The sequence below is a fragment of the Choloepus didactylus genome, chromosome 11 (genome assembly GCF_015220235.1).
Source record: "Choloepus didactylus isolate mChoDid1 chromosome 11, mChoDid1.pri, whole genome shotgun sequence".
In the NCBI taxonomy this organism is placed as follows: domain Eukaryota; kingdom Metazoa; phylum Chordata; class Mammalia; order Pilosa; family Megalonychidae; genus Choloepus; species Choloepus didactylus.
This window is the reverse complement of record NC_051317.1, coordinates 82,582,923-82,594,653: the sequence shown is the minus strand read 5'-3', so window position 1 is coordinate 82,594,653 and position 11,731 is coordinate 82,582,923.

The window sequence follows — 11,731 nt, the reverse complement described above, 5'->3', positions numbered from 1 at the left end:
GATTATCAGGAAAGGTAAAAGGAGAGGAAAAAATAAGATATGACATATAAATTCCAAAAAACAAAATGGTAGTAGAAAGTACTGCCCTTACAGTAATAACACTAAACGTAAATGGATTAAACTCCCCAATAAAAAGACACAGACTGGCAGAATGGATTAAAAAACAGGACCCATCTATATGCTGTCTACAAGAAACTCACTTTAGACACAAGGACAAACATAGACTGAAAGTGAAAGGTTGGAAAAAGATATTTCATGCAAACAACAACCAGAAAAAAGAAGGAGTAGCTATATTAATATCAGACAAGTTAGACTTCAAAAGTGAAACAATTAAGAGAGACAAAGAAGGACACTATATATTAATAAAAGAGTCAATTCATCAAGAAAACATAACAATCATAAATATTTATGCACCAAGCCAGAATGCCCCAAAATTCATGAGGCAAACACTGCGATCACTGAAAGGAGAAATAGATACCTCTACAACAATAGTTGGAGACTTCAATATACCACTCTCATGCATGGATAGAACATCTAGACAGAGAATCACTAAAGAAACAGAGATGTTGAATTGTATGATAAATGAACTAGACTTGACAGACATTTATAGAACACTACATCCAACAACAGCAGGATACACTTTCTTCTCAAGTGCTCATGGAGCATTCTCTAGGATAGACCACATGTTGGGTCACAAAGCAAGTCTCAACAAATTTAAAAATATTGATATTATACAGAACACTTTCTCAGACCACAATGGAATGAAGTTAGAAATAAATAAAAGGCAGAAGGTCATAAAATTCACAAACATATGGAGGCTAAACAACACCCTCTTAGAAAACCAGTGGATAAAGGAAGAAATTACAAGAGAAATTAGTAAATACCTCAAGGCAAATGACAATGAAAACACAACTTATCAAAACTTATGGGATGCAGCAAAGGTGGTGCTGAGAGGGAAATTTATTGTCCTAAATGCCTATATTAAAAGAGAAGAGAGAGCAAAAATTGAAGCGTTAACTGCTCACCTGGAGGAATTAGAGAAAGAACAGCAAACTAACCCCAAAGAAAGCAGAAGGGAAGAAATAACAAAGATGAGAGCAGAAATAAATGCAATTGAGAATAGGAAAACAATAGAGAGAATCAACAAAACCAGAAGTTGGTTCTTTGAGAAAATCAATAAAATCAATGGACCACTGGCTAGGCTAACAAAAAAAAAGAGAGAGCAGATGCAAATAAATGCAATCAGAAATGGGAAAGGAAATCTAACTACCGGCCCTGCAGAAATTAAGGAGATAATCAGAAGATACTATGAGCAACTATATGCTAATAAACTAGACAACTTAGATGAAATGGACAACTTCCTAGAAAAGCATAAACAACCAACATTAACTCAAGAAGAAATAGATGACCTCAACAAACCAATCACAAGTAAACAGATTGAGTCAGTCATCAAAAAGCTCCCAAAAAGGAAAAGCCCAGGACCAGATGGTTTCACGTGTGAATTCTAGCAAGCATTCAAGAATGAATTAGTACCAATCCTGCTCAAACTCTTCAAAAAAATTGAAGAAGAGGGAAAGCTACCTAACTCTTTCTATGAAGCCAACATCACCCTAATACCAAAACCAGACAAAGATACTACAAAAAAAGAAAATTATTGACCAATTTCTTTAATGAATATAGATGCAAAAATCCTCAACAAAATACTCACAAATCGAATCCAGCAGCACATTAAAAGAATTATACACCATGACCAGGTGGGATTTATTCCAGGTATGCAAGGCTGGTTCAACACAAGAAAATCAATTAATGTAATACACCACATCAATAAATCAAAGCAGAAAAACCACATGATCATCTCGATTGATGCAGAAAAGGCATTTGACAAAATTCAACATCCTTTCCTGATGAAAACACTTCAAAGGATAGGAATAGAAGGGAACTTTTTCAATATGATAAAGGCAATATATGAAAAACCCACAGCTAACATCACACTCAATGGGGAGAGACTGAAAGCTTTTCCTCTAAGATCAGGAACAAGACAGGGATGCCCACTATCACCATTGTTATTCAACATTGTGCTGGAAGTTCTAGCTAGAGCAATTAGGCAAGAAAAAGAAATAAAAGGCATCCAAATTGGAGAGGAAGAAGTAAAACTTTCACTATTTGCAGATGAGATGATTCTATATGCAGGAAATCCAGAGAAATCTACAGCAAAGCTACTAAAACTAGTCAATGAATACAGCAAAGTAGCAGGCTACAAGATCAACACGCAAAAATCTGTAGTGCTCCTATACACAAGTAATGTGCAACAAGAGAAGGAAATCAAGAAAAAAATCCCATTTACAATAGCAACCAACAGAATCAAGTATTTAGGAATAAACTTAACCAAGGACACAAAAGACCTTTACATAGAAAACTATAAGAAACTGCTAAAAGAAATAGAACAAGACCTAAAAAAATGGAAGAACATACCATGTTCATGGAGTGGAAGACTAAATATAGTTAAGATGGCAATTTTACCTGAACTGATTTACAGATTCAATGCAATACCAATTCAAATCCCAACAACTTACTTTACAGAAATAGAAAAACCAATAACTAAATTTATTTGGAAGGGTAAGGTGCCCCGTATAGCCAAAAATATTTTGAGAAAGAGGAATGAAGTGGGAGGTCTCACACTACCTGACTTTGAAGCATATTACAAAGCTACAGTGCTCAAAACAGCATGGTACTGGCATAAGGACAGATATACTGATCAATGGAAGCGAACTGAGTGTTCAGAAGTAGACCCTCGCATCTACGGACAACTGATCTTTGATAAGGCAGTGAAGCCGAAGCAACTGGGAAAGAGCAGCCTCTTCAATAAATGGTGTTTGGAAACTGGATATCCATTTCCAAAAGAATGAAAGAGGATGTCCATCTCACACCTTATACCAAAATTAACTCAAAGTGGATCAAAGACCTAAACATTAGCACCAAGACCATAAAACTCTTAGAAGAAAATGTAGGGCAATATCTTAAAGATCTTTGATACGAGGTGGTTTCTTAGACCTCACACCCAAGGCACGAGCAACCAAAGAACAAATAGACAAATGGGATCTCCTCAAAATTAAACACTTTTGTACATCAAAGGACTTTGTCAGAAAAGTAAAAAGGCAACCTACACAATGGAAGATGATATTTGGAAACCACATATCAGATAAGGGGTTAATATCCCGAATATATAAAGGAATCCTGCATCTCAATAACAGAAAGACAAACAATCCAATTTAAAAATGGGCAAAAGACATGAGCAGACATTTTTCTGAAGAGGAAATACAAATGGCTCAAAAACATATGAAAAAATGCTCAACTTCACTGGCTATTAAGGAAATGCAAATCAAAACCACAATGAGATATCATCTCACACCTACCAGAATGGCCATTATCCAAAAAACAGAAAATGACAAGTGCTGGAGAGGATGTGGAGAAAGAGGCACACTTATTCATTGTTGGTGGGAATGTAGAATGGTGCAACCACTCTGGAAGACAGTATGGAGGTTCCTCAGGAAGCTAAATATAGATTTGCCATATGACCCAGCTATTCCATTGCTAGGTATATACTAAGAGGAACTGAAACTTAAGATACAAACAGACATTTGCAAACTGATGTTTATTGCAGCATTATTCACAATTGCCAAGAGATGGAAACAGCCCAAATGTCCATCAAAGGACGAGTGGATAAACAAACTGTGGTATATACACATGATGGAATATTATGCAGCTGTAAGACAGAACAAAGACATGGATCATGTAATAATGTGGATGAACCTTGAGGACATTATGTTGAGTGAAGTTACCCAGAAACAAAAGGACAGATTCTGTATGGTCTCACTAATATGAACAGACATTAATGAACAAACTTTGGGAGTTAAAAGCTGACGACACAGGCAACCAGGAGATAGAAAGAGAGCAGAGACCAGCCATTTGATGCTGAAGGACTATAGAATGTTTAGGATTGATTGCATAGATCCAGAAATAGATAGCATAATACTGTGTGATGGTAGCACAGTATTGTAAGTACACTGAACAAAGATGTCTGTGAGTAAAGCTGAAAGACGTGGGATAGGAGAATGTGTGACACCAGAGGTAAAGATAGATGATAAAGACTTGGACTGTATAACGTGGCAAAAACTGGAGTGGCCAATGACTGTTACTAAATATACAAATATAAAAATGTTTTTGCATGCGGGAAAGCAAATGAATATCAACCATGTAGAGAGTTGAAAAGGGGATGGTATTCAGGAAAAAACATAATCAAAGCAAACTGGAGTCTATGGTCAACAGTAACATTGTAATATACCTCCATTAAATGTAACAAAGGCAATATGCCAATGCTAAATGTATATGAGAGGGGGATATAGGGGAGGAATATGGGATTCTTGGTAGTGGTGTTATTTGCTGTCCTTACTAGTATATTGTATTGTATGACATGTTATTTTTCTTTTTATCATTTTTTTCTTATTGCTAAAAAAAAAAACAATTTTTCTTGTAGTAATCAATATGTTCAAGTGCTGCTTGTGGTGATAAATGTACAACTTTATGATGATACCATGAACAAATGATTGTACACTGTGGATAAATGTATGGTGTGTGAATATAACTCTATAAAATTGTAGGAAAATATACATACAGGAGTAAAAGTGTTGGAGAAAACATGGTGAGAGGGATGATGCCTCACCAATATGGACTAACTACAATGTGTAAACTCAGAATTGAATCTTAGAACATAGCCTAACGTGGACATAATAATTGTAATAGTCTCTAGATTGTAAGCTCTTACAGCAGTTAACTCTATCCCTGAATTGTAATGCCTGTCTCTAAACTTTGAGATGCTGATCCCCTAGCGTATAACCTGATTGGTCTCTGGAACAATGCATATCTCTGAGACACCTGAAACTCAGAGCTAGAGCTCAGCAGATATGAATGTCAGTATTAGTGCATACAGCCACTGTCAAAAAAAAAAAAAAAAAAAGCTGAAAAAGAGCCCAGACTTCAATTAGTGATATGAATGAAGCAGGTCTGGTTAAGACAAGAGCAAGCCAGGCCAAAGGGTAAAGGTTGAAACTGATTGTGTTTTAAAACTTCAACTTCCGTATGAGACCAAGGGAAGAGATATCTATTTGGTACAGGATCTAAATTTTCTAAACGGTACAACTCTATAGTCGATTTGTTCAAACACCACAATTACATGGAACTTTGAATAGGAAGTGAGATAAGGTAGGTTAGTATAGCCTGGAGTGAAATAGTAACACATCCCAGAGTAATTTGGGCACATAATAAAAAATATATTTACAACCTCCCCCTCCCCAGCCCTGAGGATCTGGGGGAAGGTGCAGACGTGTTGGACATCCTCACCTGGACTGGTGTTGATGTTGTCACAAACATTGGGACTGGCAGTTTGATGTGCTGAGCCCTCGATCATGGGACTTGCCCTTATGAAGCTCATTACCACAAAGGAGAGTCTAAACTTGCATGTAATGGTGCCTAAGAGTCTCCCCCTGAGTACCTCTTTGTTGCTCAGATGTGGCCCTCTCTCTCTCTAACTGAGCCATCTCAACAGGTGAATTCACTGCCCTCCCCACTACGTGGGACCTGACTCCCAGGGCTGTAAATCTCCCTGGCAATGCAGAATATGACTCCCGGGGAGGAACGTGGACCCAGCATTGTGGGACTGAGAGTATCTTCTTGACCAAAAGGGGGATGCAAAATGAGACGAAATAGTTTCAGTGGCTGAGAGATTTCAAATGGAGTCGAGAGGTCACTCTGGTGGACATTCTTATGCACTACATAGATAACACCTCTTAGGTTTTAATGTATTGGAATAGCTAGAAGTAAATACCTGAAACTACCAAACTCCAACCCAGCAGTCTGGACTCCTGAAGACAATTATATAATAATGTAGATTACAAGGGGTGACAGTGTGATTGTGAAGACCTTGTGGATAACACCCCCTTTATCTTGTGTATGGATGAGCAGAAAAATGGGGATAAAAACTAAAGGACAAATGGGGTGGGATGGGGGATGATTTGGGTGTTCTTTTTTTACTTTTATTTTTTATTCTTGTTCTGGTTCTTTCTGATGTAAGGAAAATGTTCAGAGATAGATTGTGGTGATGAACGCGTAACTATGTTACCATACTGTGGACAGTGGATTGTACACCATGGATGATTGTATGGTGTGTGAATGTATTTCAATAAAACTGAATTTAATTTAAAAAAAAAGCATATAAGATGGATGCAACTGGGAGAAAGGGAAATAAAAGGACTTCCTGATGGCAAGTGGGTGGGGGGAAGATTTGAGGAAGAATAAATAAGCCCAATGAGGACTGTTGAGTTGTTTGCTGTAAGTGTGCAATTTAAATACCCTCCTCCACCTTGTCTGTGAAATCTTCAGTTAAGTCCTTACTGCTGACCCATGTGGATTCTTAGGAGTCTTAAAGAAGGGCTTAATTCTACCTCTAGGTGAGCAAGTGAGAAGCTGGAGACAGATGATGCAGGTGAGAAATCCAGAAGGTAGGCAACTGAGCTTCCCATTAAACCCAGAGTTCCTTTATCAAAATCAAAATGCATTTTATGATTGGTGTATTTATGACATGTACACTCATTTTTAATGTTTTCCCAAAAATATTGCTCCAAAATCACCATCATATACTCAAGAAAATTCAGTAATTATAATTTCTGGCATAAAACAGGTACTTAATAGGTGATATTCGTCTTTCCTTCTCCTCTCCCATTTCCCCTGAAGGTACATGAGGAGAATGATCAGTTTTACCCACTGAGGCTTAGACAGAAGAAAATAAAAACATGGGGCCAAAAATAGTCTCAAAATTTCCACTGGAGCCAATACATGCCCTTCCTTAGGCAAGAACCATTGGTTTGATCCCTGCTGTTAGCTTTGCTGCCACAACCCTGTTATTCAACCCACTATTTCTTCTATTCAATTCCACAAACATCATTTAGTACCTCTTCTAAGAGCCATGGGAACACCAAAAGTGAACAAAATACGACTTTCCCCTGAAGGAGGTTACTAGTAGGATGGTGGCCAATATAAAGATAACTCTGAAATCCATCTGGATGGGCTTATTGCAGGAAGAAAAGGTAAAGGGGCAATGGGTGCTGAGAGAAATGAGACATGGCACCATTTTGGTGGTGTGAGGAAAGGAGCCATGGAGGAGATAGTATTTGAGATGGACCTTGAGTTTGGGCAGTTTTGATAGACTGATTTGGGAGCAGAGATGACAGTCTAGCCCAATGTGCTGTGACTTTACCCACCCAGCCTCACCACCCCACCAGCACACCCTCTGCCAGACAGAGTTTATGCTTTATTGGATTTTAATGTGGCCTCCCACCTCAGTACATTTAACCCTGTTTCTCTCTTCTTATTACCTACAGAACGGAAGCTAGAATAAAAGTCATCTACTTCAAAACACACAAGACAGAGAGAACCTAAGATGGCGGCTAGGTGAGACAGGGCAAAAAAACACCTCTGTGAAAAATAGTAGAAAAAAGCCAGAAAGTGACCCAGAAATCAGTCCCAGTGATGCACCAGCCGGACAAGTTCTGCTAAATCCACAGGGACCGTGCATTTGGTGAAACCGGGAGTCTGTGTTCTGAAACGAGTGAGTGAGCTGGCTGAAAGTCCGGTGGCCACACTGCAGTGTTGGGAAACTGTGGTTTGGCATTTGGAGATGGACTAGTTCTTTTTTAAAAAAAGAAAAAAACCCAGGAGCGACTATGGATACGGCAGTGAGTACCGCGCAGTGAAGCATGTCAGGAACAGGTTGTGCCAACACCTCAATATCTGACATGGAAGATAGCCCTTCCCACACCCACTGCTAATTGTCTCAGAGCCAGGAGGGCAGAGGGAAGCCAAAAGGAGAAAGAAACTGCCCCCCTTGCAGCCATCTTCCCAGTGGGCTGGGGACGCTCCTGCCCAGGGCTGGAGCCACAGCCCAGAGCTGCGCCAAGGGTCCTACTGTGACAGGGAGTGTTTCCTACAGCACGGCACACATGCCACAATATCAGCCATGGACAGTGGCCTTTAGTGCACCCACAGCTAATTGTCCCAGCGCTGGGAAGGCGAGCTGTGAGAAAAGGGGGAAATTAACGTGCCCCATTCAGCCATCTTTATAGCAGGCTGGGAATGCCCCTGCATGGCCCGGTGGCCCAGAGCTTCCCTGGAGGGCCAGTGCGCACTTGTAACATGGCACAGCCTTCCCTCAGCAGAGGTCCTGGAAGAGCACAGCTAAGAAGGGGGACCCACTCAGAAATCCCAGGGACCCTATGCTAATACCAAGGACTTGTGGGTCAGCAGCAGACACAATCTGTGGCAAGACTGAAATGAAGGCTTAGACTCTTACAACAGCCTTAAATCTCCAGGAACACCTGGGAGGTTTGATTATTAAAGCTGCCCTGCCTCCCTAACTGCTCAGACACATGCTCCTCATTCAGGGTGGACAGTACCAACAGCACACCCAAACTTGGTGCACCAATTGAACCCCACAAGAATTAGACCCCACACAACACAAAGACAAAGTTGGGGAGACCTGACTTGAGGGGAATAGGTGACTCGTGGATGCCATCTGCTGGTTAGTGAAAGTGTACCCCACCAAGCTGTAGATCTGACAAATTAGAGATTGGTGTTTTTCATATTCTGAAAGAAGCCTATCAAGTAAAGCAAATGCCAAGATGCCAAAAACAACAGAAAATTTTAAAGTATATGATAAAACCAGATGATATGGAGAACCCAAACCCAAACACCCAAATCAAAAGATCAAAGAAGACACAGTACTTGGAGCAATTAATCAAAGAACTAAATACAAACAATGAGAGCATGGCACAGGATATAAAGGACATGAAGAAGAGCATGGCACAGGATATAAAGGACATGAAGAAGACCCTAGAAGAGCATAAAGAAGAACTTGCAAGAGTAAATTAAAAAATAGACAATCTTATGGAAATAAAAGAAACTGTTGACCAAATTAAAAAGATTCTGGGTACTCATAGTACAAGACTAGAGGAAGCTGAAAAATGACTCAGGGTCCTTGAGGACCACAGAATGGAAAATGAAAGAACAAAAGAAACAATGGGGAAAAAATCGAAAAAATCAAAATGGATCTCAAGGATATGACAGATAAAATAAAACATCCAAATTTAAGACTCATTGGTGTCTCAGAAGGGGAACAGAAGGGTAAAGGTCTAGAAAGAGTATTCAAAGAAATTATTGGGGAAAACTTTCCAAACCTTCTACACAATATAAATACAAAAACCATAAATGCCCAGCAAACTCCAGATAGAATAAATCCAAATAAACCCACTCCAAGACATATTCTGATCAGACTGTCAAAGACTGAAGAGAAGGAGCAAGTTCTGAAAGCAGCAAGAGAAAAGCAATTCACCACATACAAAGGAAACAATGTAAGACTAAGTAGTGACTACTCAGCGGCCACCATGGAGGTGAAAAGGCAGTGGCATGACATATTTAAAAATCTAAGAGAGAAGAATTTCCAACCAAGAATACTTTATCCAGCAAAACTCTCCTTCAAATTTGAGGCAGAGCTTAAATTTTTCACAGACAAATGCTGAGAGATTTTGCTAATAAAAGACCTGCCCTACTTCAGATATTAAAGGGAGCCCTACCGACAGAGAAACAAAGAAAGGAGAGGTATAGAGAAATTTAACAGACATATATAGAACAGTACATCCCAAATCACCAGGTCACACATTCTTCTCTAGTGATCACAGATCTCTCTCTAGAATAGACCATATGCTGGGACATAAAACAAGCTTCAATAAATTAAAAAAAAATTAAAAAATTGAATTTATTCAAAGCGCATTCTCTGACTACAATGGAATACAAATAGAAGTCAAAAACCATCAGAGACTTGGAGAATTCACAAACACCTGGAGGTTAACAATGAGGGGGAGATGAAAACATTCCCAGATAATCAAAAGCTGAGGGACTTCATCACCAGTAGATCAGTCCTATAAGAAGTGCTAAAGGGAACTGTGCAGGCTGAAAAGAAGGGACACTAAATAATTGACTGAAACCAAATGAAGAAATAAAGATTTCCAGTAAAGATCACATGGTAAATATAAATAGCAATACTACTGTATTTTTGATTTGTAACTCCACTATTTACTTTCTGCAGGATCTAAAAGTCATAAAGTGTAATGATAAATCAGTGGTTTTGGACTCAATGTAAAATATGTAATTTTTGACAGGAACTACATAAAGGTGGGGGAATGGAGGAGTATAGGAACATAGTTTATGTGTCCTATTGAAGTTAAGTTGGTATCAAAGAAAAACAAGATTGTTATAGATTTAAGATGTTAAATTTAAGCCCCACAGTAAACACAAAGAAAGTATCAGAGAATATGACCATAGAGATGAAAAGTAGAGTAGGGGTTCCGAGAAGTGGGGGAAGGGGCAATGGGAAGTTAAGAAATGAGTGTAGGGTTTCTGTTTGGGGTGAAGGGAAACTTCTAGAAATGGATGGCGGGAAGGTGATAGCATTGCAACATTCTAAATGTGATTAATCCCACTAATGGAATGCTGGGGGGGGTGGAATGGAAAGATTTAGGCTGTATATATGTTTCCACAATTGGAAAAAAAAGAAAAAAAAAAAGACAGTCTAAATAGATAATAACATTTAAATGCCAAGGATGATCCTGGATGGGATCTGAAGATGGAGGAGAGGAGGCTCAAAGGGACACAGTTGGAACATAAGAAAAAAAAAAGGAAATATAAAATATAAGCTTTGCATCAATGTTGAATTTACTGAACTTCTTAGCTGCGCTTAATGGGATTGCATAAAAAAATGTTCTTGTTCATGGGAAGTATATATGTGAATTATATTGTTTGTTCAAGGATGTGCGCAGCTTGCTCTCATATGTTCAGAAGGCAGAGCAATAGATGATGGATGATAGGGAGGGAGGGAGCAAGGGAAGGAAAGAAAGAAATGGTGATGTGACAGGATGTTAAAGTTGGTGTATCGGGGCATCAGGGGAGGGGCATCAGTGTATGCTGGAGTTCTGTGTATGGGGATTGTATTATTTTTGCAACTGTTCCTGTAAGTTTGAATTTATTTCAAAATAAAATTTAAAAAAAAACACACACACACAAGACAGCCCCAGACTGCAGCACTTCTCTGAGGTCCCTTGGCTCTCCTGGCTGCCCCCTTCCCTTCCTTCCTCTCTCCCTACCAACATGTCCCATTCTTGTCAGTAAACTTACCCTCTCAAAGCCATCTGATACATAGGATAATGAGAACATGAACTTTAGAGCCAAAACCACTGAAGTTATAACCCCAGATCTGCCACATCCAGCTATGTAGTATTTTTACACATTTTTTTAACCTCTCTGAGTTTCCACTTCCTCATTCAAAAAATGGGTTTAATAATAATGCTTTGTAGGGCTGGTGCATAAATAAAATAGCACATGTGAGAGGGTCTAGAAAGTGGCTGTCTCTTAGAAGACACCATATTAAAGCCTTCCTTCTTCTTATCTAGGATGCTTGTCCCTCTGCTCCTTGCCCACAAATTAGCTTTATTCAGACTTGCTCATGACACCCAAGAAAATGTATCCAAATACCAGGAGAGAATGGTTGGCCTTCCACATTAAGACTCACTCTAATCAAAGTATCCCCTTTCTCTTTCAGGATCTTACAGAATGCTTTTTCTCCTCTCAC